The following is a 24,556-nucleotide window of genomic DNA, read 5'->3' on the forward strand; positions in this document are numbered from 1 at the left end:
TAAATATTAATTTTTCTCAATGCCCCATCTATTTATAACAGAAGTCTGTAATCTTAATGTCCGTCAAGGTAGATTAATTTTGATCGGTTTAATTCACTTTTTGTCTTTTTCGAATTCTTAGTGTTAAAAAACTATATATGAACTAGTTAAATCGAGATTACAAACAAATATACAATTATATATTTGGAAATGGGCTTTAACAACAATATTGTTACATTATCATTTTATACCATTTTTTACCATATGTAATATTTGTTATATTTGTACAATGGCAGTACAATGATATGTAGCGACAGTAACGAGATTATATAATTCTTAACAACTGTATCGGTATACTATTCGTCAGAGTTACAGAATCCTACTACTGTGAATTAGTGAAATCAAAAACTAATTCATATACCCAGATAGCAAGTTTCCCGCATATTGCTATCAATTTGATAAAAATGCGTTGCTAAGTTGTCATTTTTTTTTTTTTTTTTTTAGGAAAGCTGCTTCCAATTCTGCGTAAGATATTGCCAGCAACGTATGCCGCGTATGTGACTTTATAACAAGTTATTAGAAATTTTATATTAATAAGTTCTGTACGCTCTTCAGTTGCCTGGGAAACAGTTTTCTTCTTGTTGCCTTTAGGTTGCCGTGTACGAAGGAATTAGCATCTTCATTATAACAACGTGATTGCAACCAAAGGAAAATTTGTAGCAGTAAATGTTTCTCTTTCTGTGTCAAAAATGCATTGCTATCTGAGTAATACGGTTTACATATAAATTTTCTTCCAAGCTTTTTTAATATTTGATAATTAATTATTTTTTAATTATTAATGGGAATAATAGAGCTCTGCCGCAAATTTACTGTAAAAAACTATATAGGAACTATAAAATTTGTGAAATAGTAAGCTATAGTTTTGTGCAGATTTTATATGGCAGGCAACAACCGACACACACACACATATATATATATATATATATATATATATATATATATATATAGTATTTATGTGTCTGAATAAGATAGAATAGTTTTTCACTTTAATAGTTTTTCACTACACAGAATTTATCGGTATTAATAATTTAAGGATTTTCCGTAATCAATAAGTTCTTATGAGCATTTTACAATGCAGCTTGTATAAGTCTCTATAAGTGACACCGTTATTATATTCCTCTGTGATTTGCTTATTATAGATTAATGTATTTCTCTATGGAAATGTTGATTTCAAAATACATACAGTTATGAATATGGAATACCTAACCTAACCTCATTTAAATTTTATAGTTGGTGAATGTGGATAAATTCAGCTGAATTACCCACATTCATCAATATAGGATTTAAACGTGGTATTCCGTATTCATAAATATAAATATTTTGAAATCGTGATTTGCTTATTATAGATTAATGTGTTTCTACATGGGAATGTTGATTTCAAAATACATGTAGTTATAAATGTGAAATACTTTCAAATCTTACAGTTGGTGAATAAGGATTATTCAGCCCAATTACCCATATTCATTAATATAGGATTTAAACGTGGTATTGCGTATTCATAACTGTAAATATTTTGATATTGTGATTTGTTTATTGTTTATTGTGCTACTGGACGTTAGGCTAATAAACAAGTATGATACATTTTTATGTACATTGAGAATAGGCTAGTTTACGACATATCTAGACCAACTTTTCGCGATCAGGCTCGTCTAACCCTTACGGAAATGAACTATTGGAAAGCCGATAATCACTATTGACTTACAATAGTGATTATTCATTTTCTAATAGTGATTATGTAGCATCTAATGATTGGATTATTCGCAATAATCATTTCCTAATAGTTTTTGAATGAGTGATTATTGATTTCATAATGAGATTATTTGCAATAATCATTCCCCAATAGTTCTTTTATGGAATGATTATTGATTTCATAATCATGTTATTTGGAATAATCACCAGCACACTACTTTTAATAGTTAATATATAAATGACTATTAGTCGACTATTCACAATAAACCCAATAAGAACTGGATTGTTTTATACGTTTATTAAACGCAAGTATGGTATAAAACAGGTATAGGTATGTGGCAGATATGTATATAGTTAAAACGGTTTTTATACGTTAGTGCAATATACGTTTATAATAATCGTTCTTATTACGTATATATAATATGGAACGTATTTTATACGTTGAAAATGGTTTATAAAATGCCAGAAATGTATTTACGTTTATAACATGTATAAAAATACTATAAAATACTATCATATACTAATTAAACGTTTCTTAAATACGTTTATGATTTGTAAAAGTTGTCCCTTTAAATAACGTATCAAAAATAGGATTTAATATTCAGGTATGATATACTTTTTAAATATGTTAATAAAAGTTTAAGCGTAAATTATATTTATACGTTTTTATTGCAGCAATATTTAAACAAATAAACGTATTTTATAGACATTTGATATAGCTAATTAAAAGTTTATTGAAAACGTATATTATTTATGAAATGAAAAACATTTATAAATCATTTCAGAAACACCGAATACGGTTAAAATCCAAGACATTCAATTATTAATAGTTATTTTACACGTAAAAACATATTACGGTGCTCTCAAAAATCGAGCGATTTGCTTTGGTTTTGAGTCTCAAACATAGACTTTGTACTATGTCTATGGCCTCAAAGCTTTTTCGCGACGCCAGTCTTCGTGCCTTCGCGGCTTGCGCGGCTTCCACTAGGTGGCTATGCCGCGGGGGATTTTCTCGTGAGTCGAGTGCGGCCACAGACGTTATATCTAGGCGCCACCGCCATCAACTCGTCAGTTCATACTTCAGTGACACTTTTAGGAACTTCTTTTTGTAATCTCGAGACAAATATTCGCTCTCATTCTTTCCAAACATAGCATCTGTGTGAAACGCTGTTCCACATAAAATTTTATATTTTTACATGTAAGTAACAATTTGTATTGTTATTTAATCTTGTACATAAATTAAATGTTTAATTCAAATTTTTTCTTTTTTTAAATCTTTTTTAAAAGAATACAAAAAATAGTTTTTTTTGTAAACTAAACATTTATTACGTTTACATTAATGTATTCTGTTTTAATAAATCTATCTGGGTTTGGATCTTATTTTTCAATCGGTCTTAAGGCTCCTGACTCCTCAGCCGAGAACTCCGCGTTGACGGTAGCGACATTTCGTCGCGGACAAAATTAGAACTAATACATGTGAAACGTGACAGATTGACGATGAAATGTTATCGTGCATGTCATTTTGTTATTATGTGTTTCATTGTAAAAACATGACTTGTCTCGTATTTATCAAATTCGTAAAAATGGACCGCGAGTAAAGTTTCTTTGAATTTTATACATAAAAGTACATTTTTCACTCCTTTTAATAGCTATCCGTGTGTTTTCCTGTCTGAATAGATGTCACTTTACGTGCTTTTTACGACTATTTACTGACTGCTAGGCGAAAAAAGGATAGTCGTGACCGATATTTAGAAGTGTTTTAAAGTCATCTGCTTAGTTTGTTTTATCCAAATTGGCTTTATTTACAAATGGCATGTCGGACAAAATTACGTGTCATTTCACGCAATTTCTCTCTTCTGACGTCACGACTTCAATATGGCCGCGGCGAATACTCAGGAGCTTTAATACCGTATTTTCGGTGCAGAAATTCCGACCAATTCAAATTAACTTTTTTTAAATCGATTTTAATAGCACATTTTTGGCAGGGTATAGCTTATTGAGATCGCGCGCAAAGTGTGCTAGCGTTTTGCGTGCATATCGTTTATTGAAATTGCGCACAAAGTGTGCTAGTGTTTTGCTAGCGCTATGACGACGCAGTTGGATAAGGTTTTGCTTGCGTTGTAGGAATCCCTTTTGCGCGTGATTTGCTGGACGTTTACCCGCAAAATGTTTTCTGGGAATCCAGTTTTAATCTGTTATGTTCTAAAATGGATTTTTGAGAAGTCCAAAACAATAAAACTGGATGTTTTTAAAACATTTTTAAAATATTTGCGACTCATCTAATTTGTATGTTTTTAATATGTCCGGAATATCTCAAATATATTTTAAATATATTTTTAAAATGTGCTATAGCTTAGGTTAGGTTAGGTTAGTGTACATGCTAATTGAACCTAAATAATATTGGACGGCAACCATGAATTGAATATAACCATTTTTGAAAAAGTTTTCTATCGAGATGTCAGTTATAACTTAATTAATTTATATAAACGTAATTTCACCGAAAAATTTAGAGAAAAGCAACGTATTAAAAAAAAATTTATATGTTTTAATTCTAGCGTTTTCGTGAAGATTTTTATAATATTTCTTAAATTTGTGTAGAATTTATTAGATTCTGGCAGTTGTTTATCGTAATATACTTTTGCTTTTTCTTAAATTTTGTATTAGGATTTTAACTATGGCCGCCTCAATAAGGAATATTTTACATCTATATATGTTTATAATATTATACTCTTAAATATGAGTGTGCAGTATAAATATTTATAGACGTAGAATATTCTTATTGAGGCAACCATAGTTAAAATTTCAATACTTTTCTTTGTGTGTGTGAAGCTGGCGTATCATTTCGTGGAAACTCACAAAATGTTGAGAGTTCTGGCTTTATTTACAATAGTTCCTGATAGATAAAACAAATAGTTCTGGCCTTTAAAGCGAAAAAAACGTATAGGACAAAGTGAGACGCCAGGTTCACGCAGCGTTTCAGTTTGTCCTGCGTCATTTTCCAGGCCCAATTCTTGTAGGATTTTAAAAGATCTATAGTTCTAGATGAGTTCTAGAAAGAGTTCTAGCGTTTAACATAGTTTATTTAATAAAAAAAAAAATTATAAAATATTTATTTTATAATATTACATAATAGAGTTCCGTGTACAAAAAAATATTTTTCCTCCAGTTCTGAATGTATATAAACGCCTTCCTAAAAGAGTTCCGGTCGATTGCATAATTTATTAGTTAATAATAAATTATTAACTACCGCCAAACACGTATTCTGTCATATATGGGTGAGACGCTGGTCTTTATTCGAGAGTTCTGTGTACCAAAAAATATTTTTCCAATAGTTCTTAACGTAACAAAGCGCCTTCCAAAGAGTTCCGGTCGATTGCATAATTTATTAGTTAATAATAAATTATGAACTACCGCCAAACACGTATTTTGTCATATATGGGTGAGACGCTGGTTTTTATTCGAGAGTTCTGTGTACAGAAAAATATTTTTTCTCTAGTTCTGAATGTATATAAACGCCTTCCGAAGAGTTCCGGTCGATTCCGTTATTTAATATTTAATAAAAAATTATTAACTTCCGCCAAACACGTATTTTGTCATATATGGGTGAGACGCTGGTCTTTATTCGAGAGTTCTGTGTACCAAAAAATATTTTTCCAATAGTTCTTAACGTAACAAAGCGCCTTCTGAAGAGTTCCGGTCGATTCCGTTATTTAATATTTAATAAAAAATTATAAACTCCTGCCAAACACGTATTTTGTCATATATGGGTGAGACGCTGCAGCGTCAACTAATAAATTATGTATGGTAAATTATGTATGGAAAAATACGTGTTTGGCGGGAGTTAATAATTTTTTATTAAATATTAAATAACGGAATCGACCGGAACTCTTCGGAAGGCGCTTTGTTACGTTAAGAACTATTGGAAAAATATTTTTTGGTACACAGAAGTCTCGAATAAAGATCAGCGTCTCACCCATATATGATAAAATACGTGTTTGGCGGTAGTTAATAATTTATTATTAACTAATAAATTATGCAATCGACCGGAACTCTTCGGAAGGCGCTTTGTTACGTTAAGAACTATTGGAAAAATATTTTTTGATACACAGAACTCTCGAATAAAGACCAGCGTCTCATCCATATATGACAGAATACGTGTTTGGCGGTAGTTAATAATTTATTATTAACTAATAAATTATGCAATCGACCGGAACTCTTCGGAAGGCGTTTATATACATTCAGAACTGGAGGAAAAATATTTTTTTGTACACGAAACTCTATTATGTAATATTATAAAATAAATATTTTATAATAATTTTTTTTTTTTATTAAATAAACTATGTTAAACGTTAGAACTCTTTCTAGAACTCATCTAGAACTATAGATCTTTTAAAATCCTACAAGAATTGGGTCTGGAAAATGACGCAGGACAAACTGAGACGCTGCGTGAACCTGGCGTCTCACTTTGTCCTATACGTTTTTTTCGCTTTAAAGGCCAGAACTATTTGTTTTATCTATCAGGAACTATAGAACTATTGTAAATAAAGCCAGAACTCTCAACATTTCGTGAGTTTCCACGAAATGATACGCCAGCTTCACACACACCTTTTCTTTGCCAAAAAAATATTGAGATATAAGAATTTTTTTCATCGGAGATTTGAAAACTTATTGTTCATAGAATTCATAGACATATCTTAACGGAAAAAAAGAAATCCTACAAAAATCTACATGAAAATTCTAGAATTAGAACATTTCTTTAATTTTTATAAATTTTTGTATTTTTGAAGTGCATTATTTTAGTGATTTTTATAAATTTTTTGATGAAATTACGTCGAACTATAACGAATCTCAACATTTTACATATTTAAAAGTAGCTTATTCTAACGACAAAATTTAATGAATAAATATGAAGTTTTACTAATAATAGAAATTTGTAAAGTTATTCGTTTTTTTGTAGAAATATATTTGTTTGTTTTTAGTAATATATATTTAATTATTAAAATTATCAAAAGTTTCAGTTCCAATATTTTTTTTGTAGATTTTTGTAGCATTTCTTAAATTTATATAAAATTTTTTTTGCCGGCATACTCACATAGTTTTTAAATATTTCTCTTGATAGTGAAATAAAAATTGCACAAGAAGCCGTCTGTTAACTATAGTTTTAAAGATGCATATCAATTTTTAATTGGTACGAAATTTAATAAGCAATAATCTAACGCAGCAATATGCTTCCACCGTTTCTAACGTATCACGTATCACTGTTTTCCACGTATACTAAACACATGATAAAATGTACGAGCTAAAATCTCGATTTCATACGCTAGCACAAACCGGTTTATGATAACAAAACAAAGATAACATGACGAGATATTTCACCAAGATTACATGTACATACTTGTAGCTACATAGTGAATGTAGCAGAACTGAGAATTTTCATTGAATTAACCGCAGCCCCAGATAGAACACAAAACTATAATAAAATTAAGATGATATCAAATCAAGATACAATAAATTAATTTTTTTTAACTAAACTAAGTTAAATTTAATAACTTATAAAATTAATTTAGTGATATTAAAAGTTACATGAACAATAAACTCAGTTAAAAGTTGTGTTAATATTAAATTAGCTTAACTTAAAAGTTAATTTTGAATAGCATTATATATTTATTTTGATAAATTTTATTAAATTTTATAAATTTTATTAGAATATTATAATTTATTTAAAATTAATTTATTCTAAGTAACAAAATAACTACGATATGCAGGATCATCAAATAAATTTAATATTTTATTTGTAATTTAAGTTTGTATAAAATAACAAAATTAAAATTGTACAAAATAAAAAATATTATTAAATAAATTTAAGACCGATAGACGAGCAATAACGGTTGTCACCATGGTGGAAGTAGACATGGTGTGCGCAGTTTGCAAGCGTCTCTCTCTAATTCTTTGCCCTCTCACTTATTTTTTGACCGTAAGTCCCCATGAGTACCAACCTTGTTTAACTCCGTAAAGTTGTTACAACTGAATGTGTTTGTTTTCGTTGCACGCACGTCATTTAGTATTCTTTCGGTCTCTTTTTATCATATACATGCGTGAATGTCGTATGATTGCACTTATCGTATAATTATAATAAAATGTACATTAAATTCGATATAAAAAACGTATGGAAGATGTCGATAATTTTGAAAAGAAAATCTTAAGATTCATCTCCACAATGCTAAAACTCGGTGCAACTTTTCAAGCTGAGAACTGTGTGATCAATTAGCTTGTCACTTTTCCGTAAAAGCCGAGGGGGAATTCACAACCCAAAATTTTGTACACCAATGCCGATTTTGGCATTGCTGTAAAACACTGCCGACATTTTTGTACACTGCCGACAATGCTTATTGTTAGTCAATGCCTACAATGCCGTTAATCCTATATTAAAATTAAGGCAATGCCATGCAATTATGAACACTACCGCGTGCCCATTATCATACGCCAATGCCTGCACAAGAATTCTAAAGCTTTCCCGAAGTATTCAAAAATTGTTGTGCTCAACCCCATGATCGAAAAACCGACTCTGAAGTGAGCTCACCACTCCCCAACCACTGACGACAATGCCGTCAATATTATAGGTCACTGCTTACTTTTTTCGGCAGTCCACTGCCGAAATTTTGTACACCAATGCCGGCTGTGAATTTCCCCTCGGTAAAAGCTAAACATTGATTGGTTACAAACTTTTCGATCTGAGAACTCGGACCGATTTCTAGCCATTTCTAGCATCGCGGGCTTTTATAAATAAACTTTTCCATAGTAATCAAAGAATATCGTAATATTATTACAATTTCTAAGAGCTGGTTTTAAAATCTCCTGTTTGTGACTAGTTCAGTATCAATTGTAATTGATTATTTCTGGTCAATTTTATTTAACGACAACTACGATATGTAAGATAATAATAAAGTATATAAATGTAAGATAATATTAAAGGAAAAAAACTAATATAATGAAGGATAATAATAAACGACTTTTATTTATATAAAAAAAACTCTGATATATTTAAACCAATGGTTTCGCGCTCGTGTTATAAATCACAGATTAATTATAGGCCATAAACAAGCAAGACGATTATTAATTTAATAAATTTATTAAAATCTAAAAAGATTGTGATTACGAAACGTTTCGGTCTTACTTGACCTTCTTCAGCCGTAACGTTAACATTAATCTACTATCTTTTTGAACATATTTTTTATTTATTTTTCTACTCGTATATAAGTACGAGTTCGTACCAAACATTAATTATAATATTTCATCGAGAATGCATTGATAGTATTCGATATTTTCTTTAACAAGTGTAATTATTTTGTGTATTACATAATTTTCTTGGGAAAAGTAGTCACCATGAAAATTTATAAAGCATTTTTCAACAATTTTACTAATATGAATTAATTCATCAGAGGGATACATTATTTGGTACCCTTCAGAGACATAATGATATGTATCAGGTATGAGAGAAAAGGACATAACGAACATATAGCAGAGTGTGACAAAGATGCAATCAAAACAGTTGTAGTAACCTGATATCATCAAACATTTAGTTTTTCGTAGTTGGCAGACTTGGGGACTTACAGTCTCTCGATGCGAAAAAGGGGCGTGGTTTGCGAGTTTCGCGCACACCATGTCTACTTCCACCATGGTTGTCACATATAAAATATATATTCCGTTACAAAGTCAGTGGGATGTTTCGGACTTACTTGTCCTTCTTCAGCTGTGTACAAGTTATTTACATGATTTCGGATCAAAACAAATTAGATTCCTCCGTATTGAGTGTATGTCCGGATGTTGCAATCTGTCCGTCATTTGCAACATCCGGACATACACTCAATACGGAGGAATTTAATTTTTGTCTCGATCCAAAATCATGTAAATAACTTGTACACGGCTGAAGAAGGACAAGTAAGTTCGAAACGTCCCACTGACTTTGTAACGGAATAAATATTTTATATGTAACAACCGTTATTACTCGGCTATCGGCCTTAAATTTATTTAATATGTTTACAATACAAGCGTAGAAAATTTATTTAAAAAATATTATATAGATATACAACCATATATTTATATGATAAAGTGATTTTAAACTTTTGTTTAGTGTTGTACGAATCAACACTTATATATAAATCATCAATATCAACACTTATATATCTATAGATGCGCGTCATTCATGTCAATTTCATTTACCGATAATATTGCAAATGCATTGTAGAACAATATAAGTATGATATTATTGCATAAGTGTATTATCAAGTTATAATTACGTATTTTCATTTATTATAAAATAGATTTTTATAATATTTTTATTAATATAATAAACTTGAATTTTTTATATGATTTATACTTATATCAATAATGTTTAAGAGGGTACTAAAGCAACAGAAGAACTTCGACGTCGATACTGCAGATTATTTTTTGAGCGAGATCAGGCTATCGCTTTTTTTCCAACGCATAGATCTGTCTTTGTTCTTTGATTATATTACCATCTGCGAAAAGACCTATTAACTGCTTTTGGACACCATTACTGCTCTGTTTATGACAGTTCAGCTTTACTAAGCGAAATACATACCCAGATAACATTTTTTGCTGGCAAATTTTGCGCGCGATGTGCATGCGAACTTTGTAACAGATTTGCATGCGTTTTATTCGTAGAACGTGTTACATCGTGTATATTGCTTACAAGTGGCTAGCTCATGTATTGTCCGATACACCAGCATATCACATGCAAATGGATACCATTTTGCATGTGATTTGCTGGTGTATTGGATAATTATATTTGCTCGTAAGTTGCTTGCACCCAGATAACATCTTTTGCGCGCAAAGTTTGCGCGTCTTATGCATGTAAACTGTGTACGCGATTTGCGTGAGTTTTGCCAGCAAGTTGAAATTCTGTAATTTCAGATTGAAATAAGTTTAACAAGTGAGTGCTAACGCCACCGCTAGGCGGCCACGCCGCAGGAGATTTTCTTGTGAATTGAGTGCGGCCACAGGCGTTATATCTAGGCGCCACCGCCGCTAACTCGTCAGCTCATATACTTTAGTGATACTTTGAGGAGCTGCTTTTTGTAACCTCGAGACGAATATTCGCTCTCATTCTTTTCAAACATAGCGTGTGTGTGAAACGCTGTTCCACATAAAATTTTATATTTTTACAAGTAAATAACAATTTGTATTGTTATTTAATCTTGTACATAAATTAAATGTTTAATTCAAATTTAATCTTTTCTTAAATCTTTTTTAACAAAAAGAATACAAGAAATATTTTTTTCGTAAACTAAACATTTATTACGTTTACATTAATGTATTCTGTTTTAATAAATCTATCTGGGTTTGGATCTTATTTTTCAATCGGTCTTAATACCATATTTTCGGTGCGGAAATTCCGATCAATTTAGATTAACTTTTTTTAAATTGGTTTTAATAGCACATTTTCGGCAGGGTATACGAGGTGTGTTCAAAAAATACCGGGAATTTTCGTTTTTTGAAAAAAATATTTATTTATTCGTCTACATTAATGTTGTCGCCTTCAAAATAGTCACCATTAGATATTATGCACTTATGTCAGCGCTTCTTCCAATCCCCGAAACACTTCTCAAACTCGATCTTTGGGATAGCCTTTAGCTCTTTCAGCGATGCGCTTTTAATGTCAGCGATGCGCTTTTAATGTTATCTATGCTTGTAAAACGACGGCTCTTTAAGATTCTCTTTATTTTTGGAAATAGGAAAAAGTCACACGGAGCCATGTCTGGCGAATATGGAGGCTGGGGCATCATTACAGTATTGTTTTTGGCCAAAAATTCACGAACAAGCAATGAAGTGTGAGCAGGTGCATTATCGTGGTGCAAAAGCCATGAATTGTTTTTCCATAAATTCGGGCGTTTTTTTCGGATCGCTTCACGTAAACGGCGTTGAACTTGTAGGTAGTACTTCTCTGATTGTGATTCGGCGATTGTTCATAACCATTTCTTTCACTTTTTCGACGTTTTCATCGGTTCTTGATGTGCTGGGGCGTCCTTGGCGTTCGTCATCTTCAACGTCTTCACGGCCATCTTGGAAACGATTATACCACTCGTAAACTCTTGTTTTACTCATAGCAGACTCACCATAGGCCTTTGTTAACATTTCACACACTTTGTTACACTTTATGTTATTTTTTACGCAAAATTTGATACAAATTCTTTGATATATTGTTTTTCAGAAACGAAAATCGCCGAGCTCATAAAAACACGTGTAACCTTAGCGGCTGCCACAGACAAAGTAAACAATGAATACAGCTCAACATTTCAGCATACTTCAGGGGCATGTATACCAACATAAACAAAAAAAAATTTAACTGTCGGACTCTCCAAACCCGCGAAATTTAAAAATTCCCGTTACTTTTTGAACACACCTCGTAGCTTATTGAGATCGCGCGCAAAATGTACTAGTGTTTTGCTAGCGCTATGACGACGCAGTTGGATAAGGTTTTGCTTGCGTTGTAGGAATCCCTTTTGCGCGTGATTTGCTGAACGTTTACCTGCAAAATGTTTTCTGGGTACATGCGGTAAAGCACATTTCTAGTAAAAATTACGGACAGAAACTGACAGAAACAGACAGGATGTCTATCTGTTTCTAACTGCAAGCTGTCCTTTCTATCTGCAAATACAACATGCGGATAGAAAATCCGCATTTGCAGTAGTAGATCCTATTCGTCTCTGCCTGCATCTTGTCTGTAATCACATTTCCCTTGCATCTGTCTGCGATTACGGACAGCAATCTTGTCCGTTTCTATTCGCATCGTGTCCGTAATCACACTTCACTTGTATCTGTTTGTAATTGCGTACAGAAGTTCTGTCTGTATTTGTCCGCATTCTATACGTCGCGATTTTTATCTGCACATGTCCGCAATTACGTGCAGAAATCTTATCCGTTTGTATCCGCATTGTATCCATCGCGATTTCTGTCTGCTCCTGTCTGCGATTATGTACAGAAGACTTTTCCGTTACTATCCGCATTGTATCCATCAGGATTTTTGTCTGTTTCTATCCATGATTATGTGAACAAATCCTATCCGTTTTTATCTGCGTTTCATCCGTCGCAATTTCTATCCGCAATTGTCCACGATTACGAACAATCCCGTCCGTTTCTATCCGCATCTTGCCCGGAATCACATTTTATTTGTATCTGTCTGCAATTGCGTACAGAAGTTCTGTTAATTACTGTCTGCATTCTATACGTCGCGATTTTTGTCCGCAATTACGTCAGAATCCTATCCGTGTCTATCCGCATTGTATTCGTTGCAATTTTATCTGCATCTTTCCGCGATTATGGACAACATTCCTGTCCGTTTCTATTTGCATCTTGTCTGTAATCACATTTCATCTGTATCTGTCTGCAATTGCGTACAGAAATTCGATCCGTATGTATTCGCATTGTATCCGTCAAGATTTCTATCTGCATCTGCTCGTATATATAAATAATGAAAACCCAATCCTGCCAATGGTTCAGCAAAAATAGCAAAAAGAATTTAAATTGGAAATAAAATCGAAGCATAAAAAAACATTACTGACGTAGAGCTTGTCAAAACTCAAAAAGAACTTGTCAAAACTCAATTTTGCAACCAATTGTTATAAATTAATTATTAAAAATTGATTGTAGAGGAAATTGATTACGCTAATCAGTCTTACGTAAAAAATGACTCAATAAACATATATAACGCTTTTTTAACTAATATTATAATAGTTATTATAATTGTTATAAACAAATTAGTTGAAAAATTGCTTTTTGCAATATGTTTTTTATGTTTATAACAATTTGTTTGTAACAATTATAATTGTTATAAATAAATTGTTATAAACATAAAAAGCATATTGCAAAAGAGAACAATTATAATTGTTATAAACAAATTGTTATAAACATAAAAACTACATTACAAAAAGCAATTTTGAAACTAATTTGTTTATAACAATTATAACAACTATACCAATTAAGAAAGCATTAGTATATATGTTTATCGAGTCGTTTTTCACGTAGAATCGATTCGTAATCAGTTTTTCTCTACAATCAATTTTTAGTAATTTATTTATAACAATTGGTTACAAAATTGAGTTTTGACAAATTCTTTTTACGTCAATAATGTTTTTTCATGCTTTGGTCCTATTGTCAATTCAAATTCTTGTTGCTATTTTTGCTGGTCGGACCATGGACAGGATCGGGTTTTAATTACTTATATATATGCGGGCAGATAATAGTTAGAAATGAATACAATACGGATAGATATGAATAGGATTCCTGTACGTAATTGCGGACAGATGCAGATAAAAACGCGCCGGATACAATACGGGTAAAAACGGACAGATCTTCTGTACGCAATTGCAGACAGATACAGGTAAAATGTAATTACAGACAAGATGCGGATAGAAACGGACAGGATTGCTGTACATCCAAGGACTTTGATTCTGTCCATGGGAAAATTTTCCAAACTGAGAAGTCACCACTTTTTACATACTTGCAGTTCATGATTAATAAAACGACTAGAGCTTATTGGTCGTTACGTTAATCATGAACTGTAAGTATGTAGAAAGATACCGACTTCTCAGTTTGGAAAATTTCCCCGTGGACAGAATCAAAGTTCTTGGGTGTACGTAATCGCCTACAGGTGCAGATAAAGAACGCGCCAGATACAATGCGGATAAAAACGGATAGGATTCTGATACGTAATTGCAGACAGATGCGCACAGAAATCTTGGCGTGTAGAATGTAAAAAGAAAAGGAACAGGTTTTAATTATTTATATAGTTTATATAGTTTATTTTAAAAATATCTAAGCCTAAATAATTGAAGAGTTAGTGAGTGTTTGCGCGATACTTAGTGAGTGTTTGCGCGAACACGTAAGTTTCTTCCTGTTCAAATCAGTTTTACTGATCAAATATAACTTTTTATTAACAATATCACAAGTGTACGATTAGCCCAGTGTTAGCGTATTAGGTTATTGTCTCGAAATCTTAGGTTTGAATCCCACCGACGCCAATATGCGTTTTTAAAAATTGTAAAACAATACATAATTGTTATTAGTAAAATAGAATATATCCGAATTAAATTAACCTATAATAAAAATAAAAATAATAAGATTTGCAAGAAAATAAAAAAAACCTTTTTAATAATAAAAATAATAAAATAATAAAATTTTTTGTATACGCGTTTTTATATAGAAACGGACATGATGCGTATGTATCCAATTGCAGACAGAAATGGATATAGGATTCATATACGCATTTGCAGACAAAAACGGATAGAATTCGGAGTTGTCTATCCGTTTTTACAGACAGAAACCGATAAATTACGAAACACATTTTATCGGTTTCTGTTTGTAATTACAGATTAAGAAACGCATAGTAAAGTAGATAAATACGGATAGGATATGTTTTTTGTCCGTTTCTATCTGTAATTTTTACCAGAGATTAGCATTTCTTTTTTGTTAGGCATTTATAGAATCAAATTCCATGGGTGTACATGATGTGGTTCCTTGTCTGATGTCAGTTTGATTCAGATTATTTATAAATTGATTGCTAAGATCATAAATTAATCAACATTATGATAATAATTAAATAATTCATTGATTAATTTAAATATACATACGAGGTGATCAAAAAGTAAGGTGATTTTTTGAATTTCGCGCGCTCTGTACACTCTAATTTCAAAATTTTTTTTTTGTGTTGGTACACTCGTCACGATCATATGTTCACAGTTTTGACTATATAGCATGTGTTGTTTTTATGTGAGAGGCATAAAGGTTAGACTCGTGTTTGCGTGCTCGGCGATTTTTTGCTGTTGAAAATAATGGAGCAGAGAGTTTGTATTAATTTTTGTGTAAAAAATGGTATTAAGTGTTCAAAAACTCTTGAAATGTTGACAGTGGCGTACGGTAAGTCAACTTTGAGCAAAAAAAATGTTTATAAATGGTATAAGTTATTCCAAGAGGGCCGAGAAAATGTTAACGATGAACCTCGCTCTGGACGCCCCAGCACGTCAAAAACCGACGAAAATGTTCAGGAAGTGAAAGAAATTGTGTTGAAAAATCGTCGAATCACGATTAGAGAAATAGCTGATGATCTTAACATATCGTTTGGCTCATGCCAATGAATTTTAACGGATGTTTTGGGTATGACACGTGTGTGTCAGCGAAATTCATTCCAAAACTGCTTAATTTTGATCAGAAGCAGCGTCGCATGAACATCGCCCAAGACATGTTGAACGACGTCAATGATGATCCTGATCTGCTCAAAAGGGTTATAACTGGTGAAACATGGGTATATGGTTATGACGTCGAAACCAAAGCCCAATCATCCCAGTGGAAGAGCCCAGGAGAGCCAAGACCGAAAAAGGCACGCCAAGTTCGTTCGAATATGAAGGTTTTGCTCACAGTTTTTTTTTATTACCATGGCGTTGTGCATCAAAAATTCCTACCACAAGGTCATATGGTAAACAAGGAGTATTACCTTGAGGTTATGCGGCGTTTGCGTGAATCAATAAGAAAAAAACGTCCGGAAGTGTGGAAAGAAAATTCATGGATTCTGCACTATGATAATGCACCTGCGCACACGTCGTTACTAGTGAGTACTTTTTTAGCCAAAAACAATACTATCATCATGCCTCAGCCACCGTATTCACCAGATTTGGCCCCCTGCGACTTTTTCCTCTTCCCAAAATTGAAAAGGCCTATGAAAGGACGAAGATTTGCGACGATTGAGGAGATTAAGGCTGCATCGCTGGAGGAGCTCAAGGCAATACCCAAAAGTGCACTTCAGAAATGTTTTGACGACTGGAAAAAGCGCTAGCACAAATGCATTGTATCAGAGGGGGATTATTTTGAAGGGGATAACATAATTTTGGATGAATAAATGAATATTTTTTTATAAAAAATGAAAAATCACCTTACTTTTTGATCACACCTCTTATATAACATTGTAAAACATTTACAAAATGCATTATTAAATAATATATTAGCTGTATAGTATTTTTGTCTTAATTATTGTTTTTTTTTATAAATATCATATTTAAAATTCTTGATTGTTTGAGTGTTACATATGGCGGATTGAAAAAACCAATCAAAAATCGTCACTACATTTGCACAAACTTTTATTTTAGGAACTCTAACAGAATCCCGCTAGTGGGGGTCGATTGTGTATCTTTGTCGACTTTTCTCATTTCTCGTATTTTCATCTCACATGAAAAAACACGCGTGATTGGCTATGAGCATAGTGAAAATGCGATATCTCTATGCTCACGTGAGTGAAAATCACAAATACGAGTGCGAGCAATGTTAGAATGCTTCACATAACCTTTAAAAAACGGTGCGTTGCCTTTGAGTTAAATAATCTCCTATAATCTCAAAGTCCCTTATGTTGACGATTAACGACGCGTGTCTCAAGTGAGATACAAATTTTTAAAAAACGGTGCGTAAATATTTTATAATTTATTTACAATATATACTTATATTATTTATATCTTATTATTTATTTATTATTATTTATTCTTTATATTATATACTTATATAATTATTAATTTATTTATATACTTTATTTATACAATTTTACAAATGTATTATCTAGAATATCGAATGCCTGAGTATCTCTCAGTTTTCTTCTTAATAAATTTAACTTTCTTTTTTTAATTTTAAGAAGGAATGTTCCAGTGCAGTCTAGTGCAGGAATAGAAAACAAGCCTAAAATCACAAACTCAACTTTTATTACGGAACAAGCGTAGTTAGTTACAGTGTTATTCGCATTTTTTTCTTGCTCCATAGAAAGTAAAAAGTATTGCATTCTGAAACGATACAAGACTCCGCAAACTCAACCAAATTCGACACAGTTTAATTGAACTCAACATCAAAATACTTGCCGAGCAATGTCACGTGAGAGATGTCGCATTTCCGCTATAGTGAAAAGTAGCCAATCGAGTGAGAGCTCACTTTTATCATTTTCACTAGTTTTGGAATACGCAATCGACCCCCTGGCACAGTCTAGATATACCAGGCCACGTATTATGCATTTGTTCGGAATCGATTCCGATCGGAATTGATTCCGAACAAATGCATAATACGTGTCTAGTTCCGACACTGAGCGTTGGCATCTTTGATGTAGCGGGTGACAAGATTACGTGATTGTAACCATATTGAGAATTGTACATCCAAGGACTTTGATTCTGTTCATGGGGAAATTTTCCAAACTGAGAAGTCACCACTTTCTACATACTCGCAGTTCATGGTTAATGAAACGACTAGAGCTTGTTGGTCGTTACGTTAATCATGAACTGTAAGTATGTAGAAAGATAGCGACTTCTCAGTTTAGAAAATTTCCCCATGGACAGATTCAAAGTCGCTGGGTGTACAGGCGCTTACATTTGAATGCTTTAAGCTATAGATGAATTATGCATGTTCCACAAAAAACAAATTTACACAGTGTAACAGTCCAAATTATTTTATCTTTGTTCAACATTAGCAAACAACAAGGATAAAATGATTAACTGTTTCAAATTATATCAAATGTGTGCCTTATACTGAAAAACGTATATATATTACGTAGTAAATGAATAACTTTGTGTCATAAAATTTATTATTATTTCAGAATAAACTAAATCTTTTATTATTATACTATTATTAAGTTACAAAATTTTACTATTATTAAGTTACATAATTTTTAAATAACATTAAAGATTATTTTGTCTGGGTGGGTGCCGATAGCGCACATCCCGATAGCCCACCAACCAATCATATTGACTTATCTAACCCAACCTACGGAAAATCTCTAGGCATCTGCCATTGTGAGTGGTTTGTGTGCTATCGGGATGTGCGCTATCGGGACCCACCCATTTTGTCTTACTAGCACACAATAAATTAATTTATTACTGTTTTATTTAATTAATTTTAACAAAAATTATAAAGTTAAACATTTTTATTACTTTTTAATTATAATAATTTATAATAATTTATATAATAACAGTTTTTCTGGTAAAAACAAGTAATACAGAAGAATTAGGATAATATAAAATTGGTTAATAAAACAATAACTTCTTATAATTAGATTAAAGATTAAAGTAAGGGACAAAATATCTATTATTTAATACATTTACAATATAAAAATAAGTAACATATATTTTGCTTTTCAAATATTTTTATTTTGCTTCTAAATTATATAACTAAAAAAAGTAATAATAAATATAATGTTGAGAAGTAAGCGTAAAAATAAAATAAATGTAAATAATAAATAATAATAATAATAATAATTAAATGAAAGTAATAGAATGTAATGTTCAATTACACAATGATTAAAATACACTTGTCACAATGATTGAAACATGTATATATATATATATATATATACAATTACAAATTTACTTTTTTCCCTTAAGGATAATGAAAATTATATAAATTGTAATTAATGGAATTATAAATATTAAATATAAAATATTAAGTCAGATTTAATACAATTTTATAGTTCCAGAAACGAATGTAAACTGGAAATAAAATATATACGTTCTATTCGTCTTCGGTCATTGCATGATCATAATATCTTCAAGTTACCAACTGAAAAGAATTGAGGAATTAATACTTCACAAATTTAAACGTTTATGTATTAGTTTATTCGTATTAATTTAGAAATTACAGAGAAAAATAGTCTTTATAAAAACATGCTTATATAAAGGCCTTTTTTTTGTAATGGAGGGGAAATGCGTTACCGCATACCTCAGGCCCCGGGGGGAGGCCTGGCGGTTATGTGGGGCTCTCCCCCGCCGACGATGTGTCGACGGGGGCCTACTCACTAAAACCCCTCTGGGTGTCCTGCCCTGGTCCTTACGGGGGAGCTCCGGGAACGCGTGCAGCATACTTCCGGAGCCCTCCCGGTATATAAAGGCCTATCCAGATAAATTTGCATAGTTGCATAACTACCCAATCAGCAAAATGTTAGGACTGTGTCGGCAGGCTGGCGGCAGATTCGATCACGACGTGTTGACAGACTGAACTCAACTGATCTCAAATTCTGCTTACGTTCTGTTAACAGAACCTGTTGATATTTTATGTCAGCAGAATGACAGCACCAGACGAGCACGCCGTGCTGCCAGCACGTGACGCCAGATAGGCGGCAGAGTTCAAACATGATATGCGCAACACAATTTGACGGCAGACTGCTAGCACAAATCGAGCACGCCGTGCTGACAAGTTCTGACGTCACGCTGGCAGCAAAAATCAAGCATTTTGTATTTAAAATTTTCAAAAATTTTTATTATAAAAAAGTTTTTTTTAGTTTTCTTGCAGATATTATTCTTATTTTTATTATAGGTTAATCTAATTTGCATATATTTTATTTTACTAATTACGATTACGCATTATTTTACAATTTTTAAAAACGCATTAGCGCCGGCGGGATTCGAACCTAAAATTTCGGGACAATAACCTAATACGTTAACACTGAGCTAATCGTACACTTGTAATATCATTAATAAAAAGTTATATTTAAAGTAAAGCTGATTTGAACAGGAAGAAACTTACAGTTACGTGTTGAGTATCGCGCAAACATTCTCACTAATCCTTTGATTTAGTCTTAAATATTTTTAAAATTAATTATATAAACTATATAATTAAATAATTAAAACCCATTTCAGACCAATATAGTCAAGAAAACAACAATTGAAAATAGTACGGGAGCATGAAAAAACATTATTGACGTAAAAAGCACGCTGACAAAAATCAATTTTGCAACTAATTGTTATAAACAAATTACTAAAAATTGACTGTAGAGAAAAACTGATTACTCCAATCGATTCTTTGGGAAAACTGACTCAAGAAACATATATAACACTTTCTTAATTGTTATAAACAAATTTATTGGATATTTTATTTCTGTAAGGCGATGTGTGGTGAAGGGAAGTAACGTCTATAAGATTTGAATGTGGCTTTATTTCCTTCTGCGATCCTGTCTCGGTCGCGGCTAAGCTCGCACTGACTTTCGGGGCGAATAATATGGAGCAAGCCGAACGACTGAGTCGCGATACAACGAAGAGAGAGAGCGCACATTTCGAAATAGAGAATATTACACAAATACATTCCGACATCTCTACACTCCCCCTTTCGAAATGCGTCCACATGCATTAATTTACTATGCTAAGTTTAATGACTGAATGCAGTTTAAGTGCTTATCCTTCACCAAAGATTTTGTTAAAATATCTGCAACGTTTTTATCTGTAGGAATAAATTCTACATTAATTAACCCTTGAGTTTGGGCATCTCTAGAAAAATGATACCTTATTTCGATGTGCTTACTTCTTTGGTGAAGCATATTTTCCTTACTAAGTACAATCGCGCTCTGATTATCGCATAATATGTCCGTCGGTTTGTGTACGTATTGATTGCCGTACATTTCTTTGATTAATCTTCGTAAATGTATTGTTTCCTTTGTGGCTTCCGAGAGAGCCATGTATTCAGCTTCCATCGTTGAAATCGCAACCGACCCTTATTTTTTAGAAAACCAGTTTATTGGTCCGTCGGTTAATATATGTACATCCCCCGATGAACAAGAATTGCGATCATCCTGATCACCAGCCCAATCCGCGTCCGTGAATGCGCGCAACGGTTTTTCTGTTTTCCGGTATGTTATTTTGTAATCAGCCGTTTGTTTCAAGTAACGGACGATATGTTTCGCGCATTTCCAGTGTTGTGGTCCGGGATTTACATTATATCTACTTAGAGCGCTCACTGCAAACGAAATATCAGGCCTCGTAGTGTTTGCCAAGTAAAGGAGGCTGCCGATTAATTCTCTGTACGGTTTGTTTTCCATTTCCATTTTTTCCTCAAAACTTTTTGCCTCCATTTCTTTTGACAGCTTTATACCCGAGGGTAGAGGAGTAGGCGCAGGTTTACATAGGCTCATTCCAAAACGCTCAATTACTTCATATATATATTTTTGTTGTGAAATTTTTATTGAACCCGCGTCTCCTTCTCTTTTTATCTGAATCCCGAGGATCTCGCTTGCAGCTCCCAAATCTTTCATTTTAAAATGTTCGCTTAATTCTAACTTAAGTTTACGCATAATGTTTATCGATTTAGTGGCCAAAAGTAGATCGTCCACGTAAACGACGACAATTACGTCGTAATTATCAATTCTTCCCGTATAGACGCAAGGCTCTACTTTAGATTCATTTAGTCCAATTTGTTTAAGTTTTTGACTAAGTTTATGTTGCCAAGCGCGGCCAGATTGCTTTAATCCGTAGATAGGACGACGTAGACGACATACTTTATTTTTACCATCAACAAACATTTCGGGCTGTTCCATATATACTGTCTCTAACAAGTTACCTTGGATGTATGCTGTTGTTACATTTATTTGATGTACATGATAATTTATTTCTACACTTAATGCTAAGGGGGTCCTAATTGTTTGTATTTGCGCAACTGGAGCGTATACCTCTACGTAATCGGTGCCAAATTTTTGTTCGCATCCGCGCGCGACTAGCCTCGCCTTGTATCTATCTATTTCTTCATTTTGAAATCTTTTTATATGAAAAACCCATTTAGACGAAATAACTCTTTTATCTATTGGTCTATCTACTAAATCCCATGTATTACATTCTAACAATGAATTGTATTCACTTTTCATCGCATCTAACCATCTCTCTTTATCTGGTCTCTCCCGTATGTCCTCTATTGTTTCCGGATCATTTTCTAAGTTAGTTAATGCTACGTTTGCTATGTGATACTGTTTCTTGGGACGCTCTGGAGTACCTGTTCGCATTATTTTCGGCCTTCCTCGAGCTCTTTTAATATCGTCAGGCGTTGATTCATGCGTTTTCAACGAATCATTTGTATCGTCGCGTGGATCTAAGCTATCTTCTGAGTTTTCTGGTTCACCTTTTTCTTTTTTAGTTTCTAGTTCCTCATCGTCTACGTTATTTACTGTTTCTACTTCTTTTTCATGATCCGTGTTTGATAATAAATTTATATCTATGAGCTCTGTTATGTTTTTATTTACATCTTCAATAAAACGGACGTCTCGACTTTTAATTACTCTTGTGGTGCCAGGGATCCATAATCTATACGCTTTTATTTCACTGGAGTAACCTACTAGGATGGCGCTTTCGCCCTTCGGATCAAATTTCGAAATGCCTGGTCCTTTTCTCAAAAATGTAGCATGAGAACCAAAAATTCTCAAGTACTTAACATTAGGTTTCCTATTTAACCATAACTCATACGGAGTTTGACCGTCGTTTGCTTTTGACGGGCATTTATTCCGTAGGAACACTGCTGTGTTGACAGCTTCGGCTTTTGGGTACATTTGAATTTATTAACATTGCGCGCGCCATTTCGACGATCGTCCTATTCGCGCGTTCCGCGACACCGTTTTGCTGCGGCGTATATGCAACTGATAACTGTCTCTTGATGCCTTGGCTTTCTAAATAATTATCGAATTCTTTACTAATATATTCTTTTGCGTTGTCGCTACGTAATTTTATTATCTTTCGACCAGTTTCTTTTTCGACACGTAATTGATATTTTTTGAATTCCGTTAAGATGTCACTACGCGACTTCAAAAACACTACTTCCATATATCGCGTTTTGTCATCGATAAAAGTTGCAAAATAACGTGCTCCCCCATTTGACCTTACATCTATGGGCCCGCAAATGTCTGTGTGTACGAGTTCTAATATTGATTTCGCTCGAATGCCTTCTGCGAAGGGTAACGTGTGTAACTTGGTTTGATCGCATATTTCGCATGGTAACCTTGAATTTTTCGGCGATATATCTATTCCATAAACTCTCTTCTTGCGGGCTAATTCGTTTAAATCATTGTAATTTAAGTGGTCATATCTTTCATGCCATAACTTTAATTTTAACTCATGTTTATCCTGAACGCTGAAAACCTCGTGGCTCGCTACTTGTTTAACTACATACATGTAATTTCTTTTGATTGCGATACAAACTAACGACTTATCCGGTCTAGTGATATACGCTTTATCCTCTGTGAATTTTACTTCGTAATTTTTCTCGGTTATCGCGGGGACTGATAATAAATTGCTTCTCAATTCGGGCACAAATAATACATTTGTCAGTTTTATTGATTTTATCCTACCTTGTAACATTACATGTATACGCACAGTTCCTATTCCCTGCGATACTATATTTTCTTTTCCGGCTGTACTTATGTTACTCGACGGCCCGTCGGACAACGTTTCGAACGCGCGGCGATTGTTACACATATGCGACGTCGCGCCGCTATCTAAATACCATACATTCTTTTCCGCCAAACAAGTTAACGCCGAGATCGCGATCAAAGAATCTTCTCCGTCATTGTCTTTTACATTTTCAGCATGCTTGGCCTTACCTCCTTCTCTCTTCGGAAGACGGCAGCGAGAGGCTGGATGTCCATATTTACCGCAATTAAAACAGTTTCCGTTGAACTTTCTCCTGTCCTGCTCGCTCCTTACCGGGCCTTTGTTTGTATGTGTGGATGATCCCTTGGTTTGACCATTTCGTGATACCAGTGCTGTTGTTGCTCCGTTTTCTTTCATTTCTTGTCCTTGTCGCCTTGCCTCTTCTTCTATTAATTTTCCTTTGATCAAGTCGACCGTTGGAATTTGGTCCCTCGATTCTATTGCCACGCAGAAATTTTTATAATCCTCGGGCAGACTACTTAGCAGCATAATTGATTGCAACTCCGACGGAATTTGTATCTCTGCATCCTTCAACAGATTGATCTTCTCTTGGAAATTGTTTATGTACTGCGACATTGATTCAGACGGATCCTTTTTCAAATTATACAGTTGTC

At 33.2% G+C, this 24,556-nt stretch overlaps 2 protein-coding genes across 2 annotated transcripts in view; one reads left to right on the forward strand and one right to left on the reverse strand.

Annotated features, from left to right (window-relative positions):
• The window catches only part of LOC105196609 (glyoxylate reductase/hydroxypyruvate reductase), a 46,940-nt gene extending 39,739 nt beyond the window's left edge, over positions 1 to 7,201 (reverse strand). Inside the window, exon 1 of the mRNA XM_039455275.1 lies at positions 6,821 to 7,201. The gene's annotated coding sequence lies outside the window, so the exon portion shown is untranslated. The remainder of the gene's footprint in view (positions 1 to 6,820) is intronic.
• LOC105203366 (tudor and KH domain-containing protein homolog) overlaps positions 1 to 24,556 on the forward strand; it is a 95,148-nt gene that overhangs the window by 30,093 nt on the left and 40,499 nt on the right. The gene's annotated exons all lie outside the window — the stretch shown is intronic.

This window comes from Solenopsis invicta, chromosome 11, assembly GCF_016802725.1.
Source record: "Solenopsis invicta isolate M01_SB chromosome 11, UNIL_Sinv_3.0, whole genome shotgun sequence".
NCBI lineage: Eukaryota > Metazoa > Arthropoda > Insecta > Hymenoptera > Formicidae > Solenopsis > Solenopsis invicta.